The sequence below is a fragment of the Coccinella septempunctata genome, chromosome 3 (genome assembly GCF_907165205.1).
Source record: "Coccinella septempunctata chromosome 3, icCocSept1.1, whole genome shotgun sequence".
NCBI classification, from domain to species: Eukaryota; Metazoa; Arthropoda; class Insecta; order Coleoptera; family Coccinellidae; genus Coccinella; species Coccinella septempunctata.
This window is the reverse complement of record NC_058191.1, coordinates 42,949,153-42,975,365: the sequence shown is the minus strand read 5'-3', so window position 1 is coordinate 42,975,365 and position 26,213 is coordinate 42,949,153. Positions and strand designations below refer to the sequence as shown.

General features: G+C 38.3%; 2 protein-coding genes across 8 annotated transcripts in view; one reads left to right on the top strand and one right to left on the bottom strand.

The window, feature by feature from the left end:
• Positions 1-26,213, bottom strand: part of LOC123310517 — a 111,237-nt gene that overhangs the window by 35,483 nt on the left and 49,541 nt on the right. The window lies entirely within an intron of this gene.
• LOC123310515 (visual system homeobox 2-like) overlaps positions 1-26,213 on the top strand; it is a 78,952-nt gene that overhangs the window by 19,220 nt on the left and 33,519 nt on the right. The window lies entirely within an intron of this gene.

The following is a 26,213-nucleotide window of genomic DNA, read 5'->3' as shown; positions in this document are numbered from 1 at the left end:
ATTATCGATCCCCGAAACATTCTCGGTATGTAGAGAGAGGGATGTCTATTAGTAGTCGAACAGGACAGGGTCGTAACTGGAAGATTTTCACGAGTAGAATTGTAAATGTCATATCGTTAGTCGATGTATGGTTCCCGAAATTTTTGATTGAATGATGATTTGCATCTGAAACTTTCTTGAAGATGATTGATTAACATATTTTTCAAGAGTATTCAAGATTACAAATAGGTATAAAGAGTTTCCATCGTTTTCCATGAAAGAAGTTCTACTCATTGTGATGTAATTATTATATTTTGGCATATTTCTGGCATCAATTTGTCGAAAAGGCCACGAATCTACCCAATTTTGGCAATTTCATATAATATGATTCTGATTTTTATAAGAGATTTTCTGCTTCATGGTTGGAATAATTCGAGTAGACCTTATGAATTCTGCATTTTTCGACGAATCTTATCGAATTGATTCTGAAATTGCTAGATTTTTCGTAAATAGGATGATCATCTTCCTTAGCCAGCCCATTTCGTGTTGAAATATCCTATATTACGGTCCTGCGGCCAGAAAACTGCAACCATTAATTCATATAAAAATGATAATATTCGTTATTGTTGGTTCGCTGGACCATTGTCTAACGTATTTGGTAAATGGCGCAGAAAATGTACTTTGGAGCCCCCTTTGGCAAACTTGTTCGCATGAAACGCATCGTTTGTAAAACGCCTATTTAGGATGCATTCGATTTATATCACGCTTAATTATATTAGGGTTCGGATGATATGCTACTCGTGCTTCGCGTTTCACCAGCGAATTATTACGGAATAACAATTAAATTGAGCATTTTTCATTTCAAGGAAATGGGATTTTTCCGTCGTGATAAAAGTTACTGAAAAAAAAGTTATATCTTGAATATAAACCAAAGGATAGCAAGATATTTGAAGCATTTTTCAGAATAGCTCTGTACCTCGATAACGAATAAAGATATCTGTAATCTGCTTTCTGATATCGAATTTTTCCGGAAGAAAGATCGAGGATCTTCGAAGACTTTTTTTTGAGTCTTATAGTTGTCGAGATGATCCCAGCACTCACTTAGTTTTCTGTGAAAACATAGATGATAACACGTAAACCACTCAGTAGGTTTGGCTGTAAAACTGAACGTTCCTACTTCTGACTAGAACAAATATAGTCCTATACTCCATTCAGATTGATTTTAGCAGTCGGTTGGCCGTGAAATAATTTTCTCAAGTTTTTGTAACTAGAACGGAGTAAGGTTGGCACTCATGAAATGTCGTTAATGTCATAACGCCATTGCCACAACTTATATCAATTTTTATTATGAAAATGCCGAAAGTGACTGAAAAAAGGGACAGGATTTCAGGTCCGCTCATGCAAATAGTTATACCCTGATATCCTAAAATCCACAATACGTTAGATGGTAGCGAACATATTCAATGTAAGAGAATTTCTGTAATGTTTCATCTGAATCTCAAAGACTTATATTTTAGCTGAATATTTTCACAATCAGAAAGATTGTGAATGAAGAGGATGACAAAGAATTTCCTTCTACTGGGAGACCCAAAAAAGTGGTGGCATTTGAGAATTTTATGTTTGAGTGAATTTATGCGAAAAGTTTACTACAGGATTTTCGATGAATGTCATCGTAGAATAAGTTCCCGAAAATTTTTCTATTTTTCATTTGACTTGTCCTATACATTGTAAATGTCTTAAGGTACCAATAAATATCTAATTATTATTATTATATCAATGCATTGAGATGAACAGCCACAAATACGCGCCAGTTGTCCTGTTAATTGTTTATTCATGTGAAATTTTTGTTCAAAGGTGAAGTTCATCTTGATTGAAACATTCCTTTAATTCCTTTTACTTATATTAATGCAAGATAATTTTTGTTGAAGAATTTAACATTCTGGTAATTATCTGTTAATTCCTTCGGGAGATATCCATTCCCAACCACTGCATCATATGCATTTCATCTTCGGGTTAATATTTTTGAAATCTACAACTGATGTAACGTATTCAAACTTTAGCCAAAGAAGAAAACGAACATTATCTCACCTCAAGCTAATGCATATTATGATATTATACTGATCTCTTGATTTTCCATGCAAATAACTGGATTTGGTATGCCTTCAATCAGTTTGTATAAACTTCAATTATGTTCGTCACATGTTTTCCGAAGAGATTCGACATTGTGATAAAATACGTAATAACAGAAACTTTTACGTAGAACGGGAAACATGGCGTTGATTTAAAACCCAAAAATGTTTTGACAATCTTCATAACTCCACATTTTCGTACTATACAGAGTGAAATGTGTCAAATTTCCATTGCCAACCGAGTGCTCAAATAAAAGTGAATGGAGTATAGGTATTCTTCCTCAAAAATTCATCAATATCGGCGTTCTGTTTTCAATGTCACATATTAAATACACAAGTGATAAAATTCATCCTGTATATACTTCCATCTCATCTTAGGACCTGCTGTTATTTTTTAAATCACCTTCCAGTTTCCCCCCACGTATAGAAACGTCGTCAAATGCGAGACGAGCAACTCGTCTCGCTGAAGAGAGAAAACAGTCAATCAACCGCTTGACAACTGTCGAATTAATCCAGTCTCCTTCGGCCCGAAAATATCATCCCTCGAAATTCCCGAATCTTCGAATCCCTATAATTGATCGTTCAACAGCTACTACAACTTCCTCGACGCCAAAACCAAAGTGACAATTAGAGTTTCTCTCTGATAACTTGATAATATTATAATTGGAGTAGGGCCTAGAGGCGCGCGTCTCCCGGGCCAAGGAACTGCTGCGCCCCCATTTGGGAAGAATCGAGCGAGGCCGAGAAATTTTCCGATGTGGAAAAAATGAAAAGGAGGAAACGATCTTTTTACGACGTAATTACTGCGACTATACGCGGCCCTCAAAGAATAACTAATCGACCGAAAATATATAATGGGCGGACAAATTGGACATTATATTATTCTTTCCAGATTTTCCCACCTTTTAATTTCTCGGATGCAGATACCCTTCGAGTAATTTGTTGAGTTTTTCGAGCAGATATTCGAGATAAGGAACTGTTCTTTCCTTCGGAAGACATTCGAAGATATAAAGGCCGAATTTTGGGCTCATACTTGAATTTAAACTGGATTACTTTTATTATTCCTTCTTCCTCTTCGTCTGTGGAAATTTCATTCGAATATGTTCGAATTGACTCTCGTTTCTTACGAACCATCTTCAGATCCACGACCTAGTTCTTCAACGCAGAAGAATCGGAGGAATTTTTTGAGCTAGTATTCATTCTCTGCGAGAATGGTTGGCGGAGTTAATTGTGAAGCGAATGTATATCGAATTTCCTCCTTTATAAACTCTTCATAAAGGGTGTCATGTGAATCAAAATAGTATTAGTGGCATTTGAAGAGAGAGAGACGGACTAGTTTTAGACAATGGAGTAGATATTCACACGTGATGGAATGCTTTTGAATTATCGCTGGAGGAATTTCATGGTACGGCACATGAGAGGACAAAGAATGAAGAGTGGTACTATTTTCTTAGGTCTAATGATAATCTCAATAATATGTTCTTCTTCTATGCTACTTGGAATAAACTTTCTACTACCTTAGTAAATTGGCAAGTACACGGAATTGGGAGTATTGTACGAAAAATATTAGTGCGAAACTCAAGACGAACAAAGAAGTGAGTTAAAGACTTTCAAACATCGTTCTGTTGGTGGATGTGATTGATTTGTGAATAGCTTACAGAGATGAAGAGCTCTCCTAGAGTTGTATCAGAATATTACAGAAAGATGGAAAGAAACGAATGGATAGTTACAATAGAGCTAAACTTTTCGAAAGTATACTTCATCGACTTGCTGGGTACTAATAAAAATCAACATCATAGCTATCGTGGAACGTGCAGGACTAATTTGAAGAGTGGACGATAGTGAAGTTTCCCTATGGCATTACTAAGCCTTCCTATGATATCTCTTTTAAGCCTCAGCTAATTTTCAGCTGTGTCAACCAGTAAGGGGTATAACCTAAGAGAAACAGCACCAAGTTTCACTCATGAATTTGGGTATAGCTTCTTTTTTAAGCAATACTGGGAAGATCTCTATACGAATAAATTCCAAGTTCCACGTACAATTATATTCTGTAATTTCTCTAAATAGCACATTGTCATGGTTGCATTTCTGAAGACGAGGTCTCTCCTTGTAAATTACCAGAGTGAAACCTTTTGTTGTTTGGTACCCTTTGGTATAACCTTATTTAGGCCATTAAGTGTGTGCATCTCCAATTTTTCTTTCTCTGAAACCTGGAACACGTTTGAGCTGAGAAAGGAAAGAATCTATACCAACAACCAACCAAATTTTTTGAGAGTTGTCAGAAAGTGTTGCATGTTTCTCTTCTATCAACTCTTTCAAGATTGAACCTTATGAGTTATTGCTGTCAGGAACTGTTATATAGTAGATATTTCATCTATAATATTTGAAGGAATTGTGACAAATTGATGTGCATCAGATCCGCAGGATAAACTCGTCAGACGCTTGGTATAACGAGAGGTTAAAAAACAGAGACGAATTTTCACTTCATCTCCTTCGAAAATTCTCACACTCGACATCCCCTCTCGGCCGAGACGTCTTGAGTGAGCCCGTGTGTGTGTTCAGCTCGTCATTTTCGTCGTCTTCCGAGCATCCTCGAGTGGCCTCCAGGTCCTCCTGAACCTCCTAATTGACCCGGCTAATACCGAGAACACTCCGGGCCGATTTTCGAGCTTATCGTCGAGCGGTTTGGCTACATGACTCCACAAAATTCCGCCCAAATTATCAGGGAAAAACGTCCTTTTTTTTTCTATTCGGCTCTCCCTCTCTCTCTCTCCGTCGAGTGTTTGTTAAATATGCCTAACCGGCTGGAAATTATACCGTTCGATTGGGATACCGTTCGTGCTAGGTTTTTTTTTTGAGGATTTCATCCCTAAATTGGGATCTGTGGATCGATGTTCCGGAAATTATATTTATTTTATTCATTCGCACCATAAGGGAATGTTAGTTAAACAAGGAAGGGTCTTTTTACCCTTATTTCACAAAATTTGTATGGTAATGAATCATATAATAAATAATTCGCCACTGAAGAGTTCAAAAAACAGTTTATCTTCAAGTTATGAGGCATATTATGGGACATTGTTGACAGACTCACGTGATTTTTGGGCAGTACTGATCTTCAAATAGTACTTGTCAGAAATGTCCACAAAATAGTTTCAAAAGACCGAAAAACGAAGCTTCGGGAGATATCCCTCAACTTAAATATATCAGATGGTATAGTCTTTACAATTTTACTCGAAAATTCAAGCATCCGCAACTTTGTTTAGCGTTTGCTCATACCGGACGTTTAAAAAATGCCCCAGTGGAAGAAATTCGGTTCAAACGATGAAACTGAGGTCTTTTCTGAGGCCAAAAGCAAATCGCTTCGAACACAGGGTATCGAAACGTTAGAAAAGCTTTGGAATGAATGTAGCACTCTTGGAACAGTATATATTGATGAATAAAGTAGAATTTTCAAAAGACGTAAAGGTTCTCAGTTTTAAAATTCGATTAAAAATGGGTGCAACTAATCAGATATGGAGAAATGATTTCGATAGGACTCTAATTGAAATAGTCACAAGAGCTCAGAGAAAAAACTGCAGAGGGACAAGTTCATTTGAAATTTTTCAAAGATGGGTGTAGTTTGTGATGCCTCCTGTTTCCTGCTGATCTTAGATACGAAATAGTTTCATTTTAAAAATTGGACCGAATAACGTGAAACTTTTCGTGGCGTAAGTTCGAGCCCTTCAGTAAATATCGACTCGAGGGCGAATATTATCGAGTCAACATGGCGACTGCGGTCTGGTGAATGGCGCTATGGCCCTTGTGGGGTCCGGAGATTCCGGAACAACTCCGGGTTGGCAAGGGGATGCCGATAATGAGCTTCTGGCGCAAGGGGATGCTTTCTCCTTTCCCGCTCTCATAATCCCTAAATATGACGATGAGCGGGGGTGTCTTGTACGACGACGGGGTCTTTATCTGGAAAGTATTCGCCGCAAATAAAATAACGATCGACTAATAGGGTGTTTCTTTAACACCATCCATTTTCTCCGATTGAAAGGTTCTATTTGATCAACAAGTTTCCCCAAGGATTCCCTTTGACGAGCTCCAGCGAGGTTGCTCGTTGTCGATATTTTTTTTTTCACTGTCGCCGATGAAACTTGGAGCTTGAAATATACCATTTTTTCCTCTTCGATGTCATTTTTTCATATGATGATTTTTTCAACGTGTTATTTTGAATTTATATGTGTGTGTGTATATTTCATATGATGTAATGTATACAAAGTGCAACTATGGCTAAATCTATACCAGTGAACTTGTGCCAATTTATTGTATATATCGTGATGTTTGACATTTACATATTTTCTATAGATCCAGTAATGTGAAAACGACAGGTCTAATTGATGAAAAATTGAAAAACCGAACTCATATCATTCTTTTCCTCAATGATTCTATTAGAGCTCTGATCTATAGGTGTATTATCCAATTAAAAGTGGAGTTTTCAAACCACTACGATAATAATTTCATCAGACTTATTCCTCTCGTTATGGTTATTCGATATTTTCCAAGACGATCAAGGATTACTTCATCGTGTCGAGAATGCCACAATGTGCAATATGTTGAAATGGTAAAAAGACACAATAAGATGACAGGCGGCGAGCTACCCTTGTTGAGAAAACAAGAGTCAACGGAAATGCAATGTGACGAAATTCGATATCAGGCGCCAGTGTCTGTTTGACGTGATGTCAAGCAAATGACACCAAATTACTAATGAGCGCCCAATTTCTTGGCCAATTTGTACCAGTTATTCTTTGAACTATCCGACTGAAAAAAAAAGGCGAAATCCTAGTGAAACTTTCTATTTAAGAGAGTAGGTATACAATAGTATGATTTCCATAGCAAATTTTTCATTCAAGGTACTCACAACTTTCGAACTCTTCTCTTACAAAAATGTTTTATCTAAGTAAATACATAACAAATCGAATCGCAAAGTGTTTTGATCGATTCACCTTTGGTTTTGCTCCACTATAGATGGTCCAGATGAAGGTCTACACAAATCCTTTCACTAGACTTCTTGCGCTGGATTAGATTCTAGGAAATTGGGAGGTAATGCTAGATATGGAATACCCTGCTCATCTTTGGCAGTAATCACCTAGTGGGATTAATGTGGCAGTGCATTACCATCCAGAAAAACGAAATTTTTCTGGGTGAAATCATAAGAGTACTCCGTTTATCCGCATACCTATGTCTTAAGATTCATAGTCCATCTGTGATGGACGTCTTGAACAGAGCTACAGTTTCTTAATATGGACATGTATACACTGGTATACCAAACTTTGAGTCTTGTGTTCGCGAGTAAGTGGAACTCGATATAAGATTGACTTCATGGAGACGTCTTCTAAACTAAGTACCTGTGGCATCTCGAAGACTTTGAGTTGCCATCCTTCATGTGCGAAGATGGCTTCTCAACGAAACCAAGTATCAACTCTGATACTGATATTCTTTGACAAAGAAGTTGAAACAGGGTCTTATACTGGCATTATAGCACGCGTGGTCTACCAATTCTAGGTCCTAAAAGAACAGTTCCAGTGGCAAAGCATCTTTAGGACCCTTGCACTTGTGTTCTACCAGCCTGAAGAATCTTAAGGACTCTGTTGGCATCGTGATCAGATAAAACTTGTCATCCACGATGAACTCGAAGAGGTTTCTATAATCACTTTTGGTTTATGCAATTGGAGATATATTCGATTCTTTGTGTCTTTTAGAAGGATGAAACGATGCGACAACGATATAAGCGGGGTATAATCCGATTACCCCCAGCGTAATGTACCGAATCAATGCATATTCGCGAATTTGTCATCGGCGTCGTTCGTCGAAACCCAAATATCTCATCAATTTCAATAATCGGCCCCCCTAACTCGATTACCACCGGCGCACCCTGCGTCCGCAATGTTTACCCCGAATTATGAACCTGCGCAAGGCGGCCGAGGTTCGTCGAAATGTGGAGGAAAATATCAATCGACTTAATCTACTATGTTGGCACAATTGAATTTGTGGACCGCCCGCCGCACGATTTATAAGCCTCTCTATTCATAAATCTGGCCTGATTGGATGTTATGGCCGCATTACCAACATTACAAAACCGAAATTTACTACTTATAAATCGTGGGGAGCTCCTTCAGTAGCGCCAGATTGGGGACGAATTCGGAAATTATGGGTTATTGCGGATCGTTTGTTTATAATGGGGCGTTTCATTGACGTCGAATGGAACAACAAAGGCTTTGTTCTTTTTTCTCCCTTTACAGATTGGAATCTTCTTCCTTACATTCTGCTTTCTTCGGTGGAAGTGGGGAACCAAGGTTGATTTAGAGTTTATATCCGTTTCACTGAATAGAATTTCCTTCAAAAGCCTTTTAATATAGAGTCATTCGGGGCAACTGTGCGCACTTTTGCCTTTCAAGCCATACCCTGTTTCAAATGTTGAAGCTAGGAAAATTAAAACATATTCATAAGATAGAGAATTTTCTAACCTATAAGAAAACATCAAAAAGCAAACAAACAAAAACGTTTTCTTTCCGCAAAAAAGAATTTAATAGAGAAAGTCGGAGTGCGTTCACATGCCCCGTATTGCGGGTAAGTGTGCGCACCCTCACGGGGTAAGTGAACGCAGTGCTTAGTGAACCACACAATCAAAACAAATTACAAAATAATGTCATCAAAATGTTACAATATTAGAGAAATGCTGTTTATTGTCAATACAGAAGCGCCTTTTTACAAGCAGTGCATTATTGTTCGTGCCACAATTCTTGGTGAACACAACACTCGATACATTCCCCTGTTGGTGGCTCTTCATATTTTTCTGAACAAATAGGACAATATTGATCGAGTCTTAACCAAGAAAATCAACAATGTCATAATATATTCCTCACTGAACTAATGCCCATATAAAGAATCTATGCGCACACTTACTCGCGCACACTTTCCCCAGTAAGCCAAAATTTGAATTGACGTTCTTATAGAGTTGAGCAGCTAAGAGAACATAAAATTTTTTATTATATATTTAGATTAATATGCCCATGATCGAATAAAATATTGTTTAACACTGAGGGACTCGGAACTTGGACCTGGCAGAATGTGCAGAGATGCTAAAAATTAACAGAAAAACTAGTGAATTTTATTGATTGCAAATAAAAAGTTAAAGAAACGTCGCACGGCGCACTCCTATGAAAAACTAATTTGGCGATTCTGCGCCCTTGCTTCACCCAAATGAACCCCTCTTTCATACATTGCATAGTCGAGATATAAGCACTGCGCACACTTACCCACTGCGCTCAGTTACCCCGAATGACTATACTGCTCAAAAATTGAAGTGGATATTGAGAGAAAACTTACTTTTTGCACTTGAATCAAACTTTCAGTATTGTTGTTCACACCTTGTGGAGTAGCAAAAGTTTTGAGTACACAAAATATGGTGCTCATGACACTTTATGGCTCAATTTGAAGAAATCGCAAGAATGAGCCTCATATTAAACCTTGATATCAGTGTAAGAACACACTGGTCTTTAAGGAATGGAAACAGACCTCAATGTGTTAGGACACTAGAGTAGCATCAGGTCGTGGCTGCGTCTTACTCACAAGAGTACTACTGTCTATATTGTATTAACAAATAGAGTTAGATTTGAATCGTTTGGTTTGTTCAAACTGACTTTCAAGACTTCAGAAAGTCACCTTTCTGTTAATCTTCCACAAAAGGTTAGTGAAGATTAAATCCAGCTCAAAGGGTTAGTTTCTGAGTCGCATAACACCCATAGAGTCATTCGGGGTAACTGAGCGCAGTAGGTAAGTGTGCGCAGTGCTTATATCTCGACTATGCAATGTATGAAAGAGGGGTTCATTTGGGTGAAGCAAGGGCGCAGAATCGCCAAATTAGTTTTTCATAGGAGTGCGCCGTGCGACGTTTCTTTAACTTTTTATTTGCAATCAATCAAATCCACTAGTTTTCTTCTTAATTTTTAGCATCTCTGCACATTCTGCCAGGTCCAAGTTCCGAGCCCGACAGAGTTGAACAATATTTTATTCTATCATGCACATATTAATCTAAATATATAATGAAAAATTTTAGATTCTCTTAGCTGCTCAACTCTATAAGAACGTCAATTCAAATTTTGGCTTACTGGGGAAAGTGTGCGCGGGTAAGTGTGCGCATAGATTCTTTATATGGGCATTAGTTCATTGGGGAATAAATTATGACATTGTTGATTTTCTTGGTTAAGACTCGATCAATATTGCCCTATTTGTTCAGAAAAATATGAAGAGCCACCAACAGGGGAATGTATCAAGTGTTGTGTTCACCAAGAATTGTGGCACGAACAATAATACAGTGCTTGTAAAAAAGGCGCTTCTGTATTGACAATAAACAGCATTTCTCTAATATTGTAACATTTTGATGACATTATTTTGTAATTTGTTTTGATTGTGTGGTTCACTAAGCACTGCGTTCACTTACCCCGTGAGGGTGCGCACACTTACCCGCAATACGGGGCATGTGAACGCACTCGGACTTTCTCTATTAAATTCTTTTTTGCGGAAAGAAAACGTTTTTTTTTGTTTGCTTTTTGATGTTTTCTTATAGGTTAGAAAATTCTCTATCTCATGAAAATGTTTTAATTTTCCTAGCTTCAACATTTGAAACAGGGTATGGCTTGAAAGGCAAAAGTGCGCACAGTTGCCCCGAATGACTCTAGACCTGACCAACGCTCAATCCCTCAGCATAAAGAACAAAAAGGTTAAAAATCCAACAAAATACGACGAAAAAACCCACAGTCTCATCCATTATTCATCGTAGAAATGAGCGATCCCCGTCTAGACGTACATACATACGTATAATGTGTGAGAATCGAAAAACCGAGTTTGCGGAGCGTTCGCAGAAAGAAGTCAATTCCAGAATTGGTTGGTAATTTGCATGAAACAGCCATTCTTTGTTTCGGGACGGGGAAAAAACGGCAGCTTTGAGCCAAAACCTCCCTCCTCCTTCACGCAACTGCGGATCGATATCAACGCAAAACATTTTTATTTCGCCGATTTTCCGTGTTCCTCCAGCTCCCGAGGCTGTCTGAATCGCCGGGAATGTAGGTGAAACGCTACGTGTTTCCGCATACACGCGACGTAGTCTCTGCCGGATTTAATGATGGTCTATGTACCTACTAATGAGCCGACCTAGCGAGGATTCTCTTTATTTTAGCTTATTTTGTTCCGAGTGGGGAGACGAGAGGACATGGTTACGAGTAATTGTTCATTTTCGAGCGGATATCGTCGCAACAAGTAATTGTTGGACGTGGATTATTAATGTGCCTCCCATATATTCCTTCTATGGATAGGGTGAATGCGCCACGTACCACCCTATGTTTACTAATCCCAAGACTTTTGTTCTCGCGAGGTAATTCTACTTTTGATTGGACAAGAGTATCAAATTTTAAGCGTCCCATTTCTCTTCCCACTTATCTACGTACGAAATACCTAGAAGTTGGGAATAAAATCAATGAAAACAAACCGAAAACGCATAATTGGCAACATCAGCCTTCTACGACCAATTTAAGAGTCGTCAAAGATGAGAAGTAACTTATTAAACGGCACGACGAATGTTTCCTTTCCTGCGTCTCTCCAACCGACTAAAATAACACACATGTCAACGTTCTTGACAAGCTCTACCTGCTCGACAGAAGAGGTTTTGAATAGTTTCTAATTACTTCACAAATACGTAAGACAACAATGAGTATAGAGTAAATATAGACAGAAAGGATTTTGGGTCTTACGAGAGTGAAAGGTTGCGCATATGTCTTTTAAGCATCTTCAGTCTGATATTAGTAAATTCTTGAGGCCAAAAGATACCCTTTTTTCCCCTACCATCTTCCGATTCGGCCCTGATAAAAAGAAATAGCCATTTTAAATTTTCATGAGCTGTGCCACCACTGGAAAAACAAAATTACTTCAGAATAACTAGCTAAATCTATGACACCCCATAGAATAATATTCTGAGTGATCATGACTGAATTATCAATCGAAAACAAATTGACTTTAATCCGTAAATCAAGCGTTGATTCTCCGATCAAGCTTTACGAAATCGGGGGCCAAAATGGCTATATCTTTTTATCAGGGCCGTATCGGAAAAAATGTTTTGGGAAAAAAGTGTTTCTTTCGATCTCAAGAATCTACTACTGAAAGACTCACCCTGTATACACACTTTATATGGAAGAATCGGTCAAATGAGAAGAGTGAACTCGCGATCTAAATAGATCTCTTTATGAGCGAACAAGATGAAGCCGGGGAATCTCATTGATTCGTCTAATTTCAGCGTACCGAGCCGTAATTGAAGTCCCGACAGCTTCTTATCGACCGGGAGGGAGGTCAAAATTAAGTGGAGGAGAATTTGGAGAATTCGCGTTCGGGATGCTGGCGACGCCGCTCTCAGCGCGTCAAGGCATTCACTGCGGCCCGCACCGCCGCCGACTACGTTAAATTCGAATAAATATAATTGAAAATTTTAATAAACCACACTGGGAAGCCCTCGCACCCTCTGCGATGGAAGTTAATTTTCGAATATTGATTTTCCACCGTTCTCTTCCGATATAGGCATGACGTGGATACAGGGTTACCACTTTGAAAAGGGTTCTTTTTAATTTTTGTTCGTTACATCCATGAACTGGTGGAATCTAACAGGGCAGAAAATTGCAATTATTAAATGTGTTTTTATCACACATCTATCTGGTTCAACTAAGAAAAACGAAGTTGTTTTTTGGAAATTATTCATCAACATATTATCCTTTATATCTTTCTATACCTTTTGTATGAAGCGATTTGTCTGCGCTCTTAAAATAGATCTCAGTTTCCTCAATAACTTCTTCAATGTTTAACTGGAACATTTTTTTTCTGCTGGGGTCATTCAAAGAGTATTACATCTAATTTAACCATTGTTTTCAACAACTATCGATACAGGACATTGTCCTGGTTATACCTCCCTTTTTCCTTTTGCATTTGGGGCCATTTTTCGTTATTTCTGCAGTAAAGCTATCCAATGACACGATATTTCATGCACATTCCAGAATATAGACGTCATAATCTTGTAATGGCTGCTGTCCACTCAGCTGGTCTTTTTTTATTCTGGCGTATAGTGGTGGATCCATGTTGCATCTATTTTCAGATGCCGATGCAAGAAATCCATTCTAGTTCGCTTGAAAAGCATTAAACGGAGCTCTGAAATGTTGATGCATTCTTTTTTGTTCGGTCTAACACAAGCCTATATTTTCATGTTGAATTGTAAAGACACTAACTGCTATCTTCAAGTTGCTATATCTTACGCAGCATCTCGTTCTTTTAAAACTATTTTGTGAACATTTCTTATGCTTTCTGGAAGAACTGCCAATTTTGAGAGACCAGAGCGTTCACCATCATCTGTGCTTGTAAGGCCTTTTCCAAATTAAGCAACAGTCAATACCTAATAGTTGATTTTCCATATAATGTTCATCAAGGTAGTGTTCGTCTTCAACAGTATCTTTCTCCATCAAAAAACATATGAAATTGCTTTCTATTCATTTTCTTGAAAATATCAACACTGGGACCACTCTAGCCTTTGAACTAATCGATCAAAATGCTACGAAAAGTACTGTTTGAAGGTCAGTACAATCCAAAAAACACGTTGGTCTGTCAACAGTGATGCCAAATAGGTATGTGTCAGAACTGGGACTTATTGAGTGATGATGCAGATTCCAAAAAACGAATAAAACATGAGGAAAGCCTGGGATTTTCACGTAGTTGTTCAAATTTACAACCAAACGGTAATTCATCCAGGTACTCATCTCACTCAACGATGCTTGACAAAAATATTAATTTCCCAATATTTCCAAAAATATAGAACCGGCTGAGTTGAGAGTTTTGAAGGCTCCCGATAGCCATTTGGACAAAATTTGATGCTCGAGAGTTTTTGGTAGCAAAATTTGAATTTAAATTAGAGATACTAAAAATTTGTGATACAGTTCATAACCTACATATTGCTCTACCGATTCCATATCGTTTTGAAAGTGTTCCTAAATTAATTTAAACCTGAGGAGAATCTAAACTTTTGGACAACAATAAATCGAACCATACTATACTGAATGATGGAGGATAAAATTTAACAGATCAACTTAATTTCAACGGAATTTTACCAAATAATGTGTATCTTCATTTAGGTACGTACTTCATACGTATGCACCAACCATGTAATTTTCTTCTACTATAAATTACAACTTTTCCGAAGCTCCTATGCTCAAATCTCTAGGAGGAGAAAATAAGCTGATTTTCATTTGATCAAACCACTGCGACAGGTGGCATACGAACGTATGGTACGTTTTGTTTATTTAATCGGAACGTACGAAGGTACCACTCCCGACAAAACTGACCAAAGTGAGGTTAGCACCGAGATTCATTTCCTGGTTTTTCAAGCTCTAATTTCTCAGTTTTTCGTTGATCATATCCCTTATCCCCTAATCTCACTACGCCCATGTGGCCTTTCAACCTGAAAAACTGAATCGCCTACCGAATATCGCGTAAACGAGCCAGTGTAGCATCAAACAATAGGCAGCGAAATATGCTGAATTCGATCTCTCACGTACTAATATGACTGAAGGACATACTCCAGCGACGAAGGTGCGAACGAAGACAGACAGACAGACGAGAGTACCTCAACACACATGCCTTGATGGCTTGTTTAGCGAAACTCATCGTACATAGCAAGCAAGCAGCCAGTATCACGTTTCCTGTATGAACAATCTGGAGCATTGCTCGTGGAAGCGCGAGAGAGGCATTATACACACTATGCTAATGTGAAAAAGTCTCAATGTGAATGGATCCCGAGGTGTGAATTGGAACAGGCTCCACCTCGTTAAAAAGGGTTAGACAAGGTGTGAAAACACATCATGGTCGACATTATTGTGCGATCGCATCAGCCATGAGTTAGGAATCAACCCCGTCTTTTGTCTTCCGTCTCGAGTGATGGATGCACATGGCTGTTTGCAGTTATTTGGGGGATTTTAAATCGAGGCACTCCAGTCAGATTTGGATGGAGGGAAATTCGCGTGTATGGATGGAAAGCGAGGTTAGACTGGTTATTCAGTCGGCGAGACGGGCTGCATCTATATAAGGCAAGTTTTGGATAAAGAAAGAAAATACACACGAAAATTAAATTGTTGGATGATGGGGTTTGAATGCTGATTGAATCATCTGGTGGATAACTCTGCTTGCTTGATGCTTGAATTATCTACAAATTCGGAAAATACTGAAAATTTCGCACAAAGATTCAGTAATTAAGTACTCAAAATGCTGAAATTGGTTATTGTGGCCTATCATCGAAAGTTAGGTGTATGATTTTCATCTGTCATAGTTCACCCAGCGTCTGCCATAAAAAATTGAACGTAACGTGTTCATACACTAGTTGAACGAGGATAAAAAACCGAATTTTAATTGAAAAATAATATTTATTGTAAATCCCCCATGCATATTCGCTTCAAAAGTTACTGACATCAAAGTAGGCTTTAAAAATTCAGTCACAACTCAATATCTGGTCAAAGATCATTAACAATTTCCATAGATTCAATCATGAAAATAAAATATATAAATATAACCTAAAAATGTATTTAAATTGAACAAAATAATTTGAGTCAGATCATGAAATCATGTCTCATACAGGGTTTATCCGTTTATCGTTGATTCCCCGATCAAGCTTTGTGATACAGGAGGTTAATTTATTAAAAAAAATTTCTTCGAAATCTTTCAATACCAAACATCTCAATTTTTCCTCTCATTCGAAATATTAATTGGATCCGACACTCGAACACGTCGCTGGATGAAAATTCCACGAGGTTGAAATTAAACTTAACATCCACATCCTCATTCTTCGATCAAGCAACGTGGCGCAGCATTTAATGAAGACGTTTTTCATTTCTCCCCGAGTAAATCGTCGTCTGGTATCACTGCCAACCCCTCTTTTTGTGAGTTCCTTGTAAACAACCCTCCCCTAATTGAGAAATACCGAAAAAGTATTCATTTCATCGTCTACCCGCAACGTCTTTATTTTTCGCTCTTACAAAACGTGTCTGAGGTTGGATTCTGAGGGGTTTGCCCACAGGTAATCGATATTCTTATACGCGTTGGATGCTTAGGGGATTTAGGAAAAAAATATGGTTGTTGGGGATAATAATGGGTCCTTTTTCGAATCATTACGTATACGAATTAGAGCTCTATGAGAATTAAGTTGAGGGTCCTATGATGAAATTGATTTCATCACACCCATTTTTTAAAATGATGATGAAGGAAGAAAACATCTACTAGTAAAGTATCTAGAATGAAGTGAAATTCTAACTCGTTATTGGCGACCGGAAAATTATGTGTCACAGTCTCCTCGGACAATTCCAAAGGGAGGCATCCTAGTTCATGGATTTTTCATCAGACATCCTGCTGAAAAATTCACCCACCAAAAGCGGAGTGCATTTAGTCTGGTGGAGCTACAACCAACAACTATACAAGGTCATAAAATTCCAGGACCGAATAAATGGTTTTCGCCTAGCCATATACCCCGTCTGGAAGTGGCCTGGCAAAGTGGAATATTCATTATTTATCCGCGTTTGAGCTGGTCATTTCGGATTCCGAAAGACTCCATATTTTCCAGAAGGGTATATAAAATAGAGGAGGAAGAACTGTTTGTCGTATCGAGAGCAGATTAGAATTAGAATGCTTGAAAAATGCAAAACATATTCAGTGGAGTTTTAGAGCTATTTTAGTCCATTCACTTTCATAAAAGCAATTGGTTGGTCTTGGAAATTTGATACCTTCCAAACTATATAGGACAAAAACGTGAGGTTATGACACTTGTTATAACGTTCACTCTTTTGTATTTCTAACCCATTGATTTTGAAATTTTGAAGAGTCTCCCATCCCCTGTTATATTCCAAACTAATTTTCCCATAATTAAGTAGATAGTGTGTCAATACTGAGGTGTTTTCGAATTATAATTCCAAACTTGTCGTTGTAGATCTTTCCTTAGAATAAAACACCCAATTATCACCATCTTTTTGGGTATCCAAATAGGAAGAAATTCTTTGTCGTCCTCTTCATTCACAATATTTCGAATTGTTGAAAAACGTAGCCAAAATATAAGTTGCTCAGATTCAGATGAAACATAAAATGAATAATTACATGAAATATGATGTTTGTTTATCGTCTGATTATTATAACTATCCTGGTTCCTAATACTCTTTCTCTGCTATTTGACAAGCACTTCAGGTAACAAATAGGAATTGAGAAATGGTTGTGGAAGCGTTAGTTTCATATTAATATGTTTGCCAACCTTACTCCGTTTAAAATACAAAAACTAACGGTCAGTTTTACAATCAAACTTGAAACTTCCTTTAATCCTACTGAAAATTATACTAAAGGAAGCTTTAAACTTAGAGGGACTTGCCGAAAAACAAATCCAAGGCCAACCGAAAGCTTTTATAAGTGAAAGTGAATGGATTATAAATAAGTACACAATTTTCATTGTGACAGCTATGAGCTTCATGTTTGCTATATTGCTTATTTCATACCGATTACGAAAATAAATAGCCCCCTGTTAAATCCCCTCAAAAAAATCTATCAACGCCCGTTACCGGAACATCCCTCCCGAAGGGGGTAGCTTCACCATCATCGCAATCCAATAAGCCCGTCATTTTAAATCCAATAACGAAATTACAGCTGCCAAGATCCCGATTGGCCGATAGCGAACGGCATTTACCTCTGTCAAAGTGCCAGGTTATCGGAACAAAGAATCGCAGAAATTGTTAACCCTTCTTTCTCGCCCCCCTGGACGAGGGCGGTACGGTAAATAGCGTACGGAAGAACAGATACACGGTTATTTCGAGAGGTGCTATAGCTATATAGCGATGGTTCACAGAGATACATACGTTCCTGTAATCGGACCGGCCTTTATACGGTGAAAGGTAATGACAGGTTACCGGTAAAAAGGGAGGACTGTTGACAGATGTTTATTCAACATATATACTGTCGTCTATTATAATGGTCGAGGAGGGGACACATGTGTGTGTGATTTTCGCCGAGAATGCCTGGTTTGTGCAGATCGAAAACGAACCTAGCGAGATGGAGATTTTTTTCGGAATCTTTTTGGTATTGAATAGTTGAACTGCATGCATCAGGTTCATAAACAATTTGGTTCAATTTCAAATCTTATTTTGTTAACTCTTTCCAACAGGGTGTAGAAAATTAATTGAGAAACTGGATGAAACTTACTTAACTTTCATTTCATACTCGCACAAATTGCCAAGAGATAGAACGAGTACTTAATATACAATAAATTAATCACGAGTGACTTAAAAGAGTATTCGAATGCGGGTACTTTTATGAAAAGTACTCAATAAGCATATTCATAAGAAGAAAGATCAGTAGAAATTGAAGTAATTTCCGAGTAAGTAACAGATTAAAGAATAATAAAAATAATACTATAATAAACAGAAATATTCTATTATACATAGAAGCCTCATGACCTTAGTTGGATTGAGATTGAGGTACATATAATAAGGTTTGGTTGTTTCTTCATAAACTAATTCGAAAAATGGTTCGATAAAATAATAAATGAAATATCTATCGTGACACGCATTTTGCTACAACCATACACTCTTTAAATGGATAAAGGAGAAACATCTTTACCGATACTTGTTACACCGAAACAGATGTAGCATGTAACATCTACTGAATGAAGTATGTATTATCATCTTACTGCATATTAAAAATTTGATTACTCATAAGCCATGCATCAGAGAGTTTAGGTAAATTGAGTGTCGTTCAAAGCTAACTACAGAAAAACTCAACTCCGACTACAAGAACAATGAGTAGATATTGTTACTTGATTTCATTTGCTGATGATTGCTAAAAACCATATAAATTCTAGACAATACAATCCAAACTGAACGAATTGACTTTGAAATCATCAAATTTCTTCATCGGTCAATTATTTGGAAACATTTTCAAACTTTTGTGCTTCGCTGATGATTTTCGAATTGGTCTGTCCATAGATCCATTTTTCCATCGAGCGGTTTTCGATGTAGGTCGCCAAAAAACCCTTTGAAGCCAGAGAACAAGAGTACCTAATGCCCGTCGTAAATCTCTTTTGAAACATCGCCTCTTCCGAGCTTTCAGCACTCTCAGACAATTCATCAGTTCCGCGTAGCAGCAAATTTGAGTAATTAGTAATGGACTCGGAAAACGGCCTTACAGGGGGGGTGGTGTAGATTTATATGAAAAGTTATTAAGTATCCGGGGCCAGTCTTCGAAGGGGGTGAAACAAACAGGGCCGCGGCAATCGGTTTTCCCGCACCCACATAAATTGTGCTAATGGCCCGCTGGTATTTCAGTTAGTTGTTTCCGCTCCGGAATGTTGGTAATTCCTATCCTCATTTCTATGGTTTTTCCATTGGCCGGGTATTACCGTTATTAATTACGGACAGGGTGGTTTTTGCGTGGTGGTGAAGGCAGAGGATAATGCTCTACGACTAATATGGGGATAATGTTTTTTGCGTTGTTGAGGAATGGTTAGCGAATGCAGCTGCTGATGATGATCGCTGCTCTTGTGGAAAAACCGATGATGACCATAGTTTCAGACTCATTTGCCAACACATTTAGATAAGAAAAGGACATTTCTCAGCGAACTGAGAGTTGTTTGAAACTATTACAGGGTGAGTCTTTGATTCGTACAAATACATTGGCCAAAAAAATTAACGCACATTCTGAAAATCTCAATTTTAATGAAAGTTAACTCTACACTGACTTTATAACTTATTTTTTATGTTCTCTCTGGAAGGTTTAGAACGAAACAAGACACATTAAATGGGAGAAAAATTAAGGATTTCACCGAATCTTATGTGAAAGAAGAGAAATGAACAATTTTCAAAATACTGAAATGCTGATGAGTGATTTAATACTTGGTATTTCCACCCCTTGCGTTAATTACAGCTCGGCAACGACGGTTCATACTCAAAATGAGTGATCTTAAAATGTTCGGATCTAATCCTTCCCAGATTTACCCGAGTTGGATTCCTAAGTCATTAAGAGTAGCTGGATGATTTTCTGAACTTCTCAGCCTTCTATTGAGGTTGTCCCCAACCTGCTCAATCGGACTGAGATCTGGACTTCTTGCTGGCCATTCCATTCGAGAGACTTCAACCTCTTCAAGGTACTCCTGAACGATGCACGCACGATGGGTTCTGGCATTATCGTCCATAAAAATGAAATTTTCACCAATGTATGGGGCAAATGGCACTACATGCTCTTCAAGAATGTTCCTTATATATATAAATATAAACCGTTGTCTCAACGAGGAAACTCTCAAGTAACGTTCTTGAATGGCAGTTGTTACCCGTCGTCTACCCTGTTCTGGTCTTCGGACATTCATATCTGTCTCACAAGATATGCACAAGATATCTTCCAGTTTTCTCATTATGACCATTACGTAGCATAAAATACCAAAAATTCAAAGTAGCATACTCCTGAAACTAAGCTGAACACTATCTAATGCATATTTGAACGTTAGTCAAATATAAGCATTCTTCATATTTTCTTGTATGATGCGCCGTAATTTTATGTTCAAAAATCAAAAAGTATATGTGAAATTTGAAAAATTGTGTACCCTGTAAAAGATCCACAGATGTGTAGTGCCAAAGATTTAGCTATTTATGCTGAAGGTAATTTTGCTTTTCCAGGGCAGGCACAGATCATTATGAAAATTTAAATTGGCTACATCTTTCTATCAGGGCCGAATCAGAGAAAATGGTATAGGAAAAAAGTGTTTTTTTTTTGACCCTCAAGTCAAAGTCTGACCCAGTAAATGGACAGAACTTGTTTTTCTTCGATAGAAGCGATATTTTTGTAGCCGCTAAATACCGTTCACCTTGGTGCATCTGCATATCACTTGTACCCATTACCTTGATGCTTCTATCGAACCCATGACCACACAACCCTGCCAACTGCCCCCATCGTCAATTTTAAAGACAATTTCTTCAATTCGTCCCGTTCTCGGTTCCTCCTGCTCCCACAGGACCCGTACAACAACAATAACAACAACGTTTCGGATTATGATAGCCGGACCGGGAGGAACGGCAACATGTGTACAAGAGCATCGGACTGATGACGACACGGGAATCACAAGTTCGGCGGCACACAAAGCTGATACGGTTTTCTCGATTGCAGGCAGAAGGGTCCAAGTGGCGTCCCTCGGGAACGACTTAACGGTCGATTAAAGCCGCTTAGGGAATGTAATACACTTGCTAACATGTGGACGTACACTCACTTAATGAATTACATTATGTGTCAAACAAATAAAGCGGGCCGATAGCGGGGACTTGATTGATTAACACGTCGCCGGAGTATGGGCATAGTATATAGTCCCTTTCTGGGGAACTAATTCCGTTTTAAGGTTGTGTTCAACCTGCTATAGTTTCGATGGGCAATAGGAAATCTTCGCTGATTTGAACGATAGGGGATTGCCCTAATTTGTTACTTCGATTATTTTGTATATAGGTAATATTTATTCGAGCACGGAGAAACAATAAGTTATAATCTTAATCTGACAGTTTACGTTTCGAGATTACTTGGGAGAAAGAGTTACAAATTTTTCAAGAAAAATGGAAAAATAACACTTAAGATCCGAGCTAAACTGTATTTTACAACTAAGTATCGATTCTAATGTGTGAATAAATGCGCTTACTGCACCTAAATACTCGGTTTGATACATATAGGTTGACAGACCGAAGTGATTTTTGGGTTTTCCTCATTTTTCGAGGATATATTGAAGAATTTTTAGCCTACTATAGAACCAAACAAAATTTCAATCTCCAAATATTCTAGTACTCAACATATTCTCGTCTTAACTTCAAACATTCATTACAGCGAACCTGCAACGTCTCTAGACCTTTCAAAAAAATGTTTCTTCCTGCTCTGCAAAGCAGACCTCCACAGCTTTAATTACCTCCTCGTTGGGGAAAGAGATGATAGTCGGATGGAGCCAAATCTGCTGAATGAGGGGGGTGTTTTAGTAATTCAAACCCTAAAACCTAAAACACGAATTTTTTGCATGGCAACATGAGATTTGTGTGCAGGGTCGTTGTCCTGCAAAAACAAAACACCTTCGGATAGCTTTCCGGATCTTTTCTCTTTAATTTTTTCCCATAGAGTGGTCAGTAATGTCGAATAGTAACCTCCGGCTATCGTTCTACCCTTATCCAAAAAATCAATCATGAATTACTCCATGGCAATCCCAAAAAACTGAAGCAAGAACTTTTCCAGCAGATTTTTGGACACGACACTTCTTAGGTCTTGGAGAACCGAGTGTCGCCATTCCATCGATTGTTGCTTTGTTTCTGGATCGTAGAAATGTACCCAAGTCTCATCCATAGTAAAAATTCGTTTTGAGAAGTCTACATCGTTTTCAAATCGAGCACAGATCGAACGCGATGCTTCTACCCTTGCTCGCTTTTGGTCAACATTCAAACATTTGGGGATCCATTTTGCAGCAATTTTTCTCATGTCCAAATTGACGTGAACTTTATGATGAACGCGTTCGTATGAAATATTCAGTGCTTCCGATATCCGTTTTACCCCAATTCGATGGTCTGATAAAATCATGTCATGAACTGCATCGATATTTTCGGGGACTGACACAGAAACTGGCCTTCCCGATCGGTCATCATCTTCAATGGAAAATTTACCTCTTTTGAAGCTTGCAGTCCAATTTTTCACGGTCGCATACGAAGGACATTGATCACCAAGGGTATTAAGCATATCTTCGTAAATCTGCTTACGTTTTAACCCTTCACAATTTCGGATCTTCTTTATTTTAAATTTATTGCGTAACTCTTTCCTTCTTTACCTCAAACTTCACACTGACACTTCTAATGAGTTATTATTCGTTGCTATGGTAACGCAATATTTTTTTTATGCATGGAACTGGACTGGGCTAACTAGATATCAATTCATCCTCGTATGACACTAAAATTTTGCACGAACTTGCGAAACGTTATTTCAGATCCAAGTACTAGTTTTCCTTTCTCTTCGGGAGTCTATATTAGCAGATTCCCATCTTTCATTTGAATTATCTTGGGAAAGCTCTTAAGTTCACATAGTTTCGACTCGTGAAGAGTGGTTGGATGTTTCAGGCTAATAACATTGTGTAAAAACGCATCATTTGTGTTGTTCTCAGAGACATTCTCTCTCTCAGTTTTCGATGGACATTCTATACAAGCTGTAAAAAAAGAGCATGCCCGACAACAAGGTCCTATCGATCAACGGGAAAAACAAGATAATTCCCATATCTTCCAGTCCCTTGTCTCGTAACTGGATTCGGGTGCAATTTTCCAATTTCCCCCCCCCCCTCGTGCCGCGTCGCCTCTTCCGCGGAAATCGAAGTTTATCCGAGTTTAAAATTACCTATATGTCGAATTCGATCTGGAAAATGAAACGAAATAACTAATCGCCCGGCGAAGAGAAGCAATCTCCCACCCAATAATCCTCCGCTTTGAAAATTCAATTATGCCCGAGTGAAGTGTTGTCGGGGGGGGCCCCCTTGGGGTGCGGGGCGGTCCCCGGGGGGCAGTAGCGCCATCGTGATGGAGCCAGGAGCAGCAGCAGCAGCCGGCCTCTGCGATACGCATTTCGGGATGCCTTCCGCCTGATTAAGGGTAATCCACTTATCCCCGCTATAAGGAAGGTTTTTGTCTTCCAGGGGATTTCGAGAGGGTAGGTATATATACGAAGGTGTGTCTCGATTTGTTCGACCGTTTGTCGGATTGAATCGGTACAAGAAAATTTGACCGTGCTCTGCTTTATCATTTCAACTTATTTTGAGAGGTGGAAAAGTCAGAATAAAGCAACAAAGCACAAAGTTTATTGTGCGTTTTCAAATTAATAACCAGACTGGTCAACCATATATATACTGGACTCGCCCAATGTTGCTTGGCTCCAAGAAAAAAATCCCAATATTTAAATAAATATGTATCCGATTAAGTTGAGAGTTCTTGCAATATTTTCATGAACTTTCGCGCAAAATCAGTAAGATGTATTTTCGAATATCAAATTTTGGTCTTTAATGCATTCAATTCTAGCTCATTTCCTTCAGAATAAGCATGAGTGTTCCTGGTATTTTCGAAGCTGAATATAGTGAGGCTTTAACGCCTTTACCGTGTTATAGGTAACATTCGATTCGTTTTTGAGTTATGGAACAATGGAAGTTGAGAACTCGTGCATCTATTTGGACAAAGTTATAGTATGTTAGAAATGATAGTTTCCTTCATTCCTGAATAGTCTTTCGAGTGCTAGAAAAGTAATTTTTATTATTGCAGTTGATTCTGAAACTTGATAATTGATTACCATATAACATCTACTTTTTGGGAATTTTTATCCCACAATTTCATATGCCATTTATGTAAGAAATGCAATCATCTAAGAAACAGACTTCGATCTTGTAGGTTTGATAACTTACTGAAGTTTCCTGAATTCACAAAATCATCTTTTCGAACCGCAAACGTGTTTTGAGAAACCATCAGGCGGATTTTGTTAATTAACTAACACAACCGTCGCACTCGAAATCTTGAGCTCATCTGAAAATACCTCTATCGAAAATTTCGGGTTTCTACAGTAATTTTTTTAATCTCGACAGATTTGATAGGTACTCTATGGATTCGCCTTAGAGGATTAACAAGCCAGAATCACGCAACTTCATGAGATCTTACTAAATCATTAAATATCACCGTGGATTTATCTGAATAGAAGAAATTCACCTATATGAGTATCTGCTGAAATGAAGCAATCTGTTAGCGCTTCTACTCAGAAAAAGTCTAGTATTTTTTCGAGGATATAAACTACCAAATTACCATTTTCGGCGTTTTCAAATAGAATATGGCTTCATCACGATTTTGTGCAGAAAGAACATTTTTACTTCCATAAAGTGAAATGGAATTCGTTTGAAAAATCCCCCATACCCATACCCCATACCATATCCCCATACCCGAGTATAGCAAAAGAATTTTCAAAAGAGGACCGTAAATTTGGACAAATTACCTACAAAATAAACTCGAAAATGTCTAAATCGATTCCGACAAAAATCAATACGCTTCATATGAGTAACAACGTGCAAGATGTAGCTCGTCCAAAACAATTTCGTTATAGTGTTATATAGGAACTTATTGGCAATTTTTTTATGAGCGTTTAAACCTTTTTACGATGGAAGGAAAAGTGCTTGTAAATTCTTGCCGACAGAAATAAAGGAACTATCTGACATCTTGTGCCAAGGTTAAGCAAGGTAATTGAAAAATATTACAATTATAGGTAAAACAGTTTCTTACATTGGATATAATAGTCTGTTGCTATTAAAATGATTATAATAACAAGTACTATTTGCACACGCTCGTTTGTGAAGTTATTATAGAATCACGTACTAGTTTTGAACATGATCGGATCAAAATTGGAGAGCCAAAAGCTGTCTTGAAAGAGTTCTATACGAGGTACACAAGCTGGCTTTTCCTCCCATTTTTTCCTCACCCTGGTCGAGCCGTCCCTGGGAAAACCGACGCCCCCTCGCAAAATCCTCCCCCGGCATATTTCCCCAATAAGCCGCGTCGCGTCGCGTCACATCCAAATCTCCTAACGATGAGCTTCTAATCATCCGTCCGGACTGAATGGTCCGGATTTCACGATCCCATTTTCCTCTCTCTCTTCTCTTTCCAGAATTAACCGCGGACCACCGGCGTCCCGGCGTCGTGCAGAAAGAGCAAGCAAACCGATATAATTGGGAAAAATGCCGGGAAATTCGCCAAACCTTATTTCGGCGTGTATCGCATCCGAGGAGAACGATACAATCAATAGGGCTCGGAATCGAGTTTAAAACGGCAATTTTAGGACTTTAGGGGTCCGTCCTGGAAGTGACCCGGGGAGAGGAGTTCCATCCGAGGAAAAATACGATCTCAAATATACAGGCTGATTCCAATGGCGAGCTTTACCTACAGGAGGTCGACATGAACCGTTTCACCGAAATTATAGTTACTCAATGCCTCTATAAAA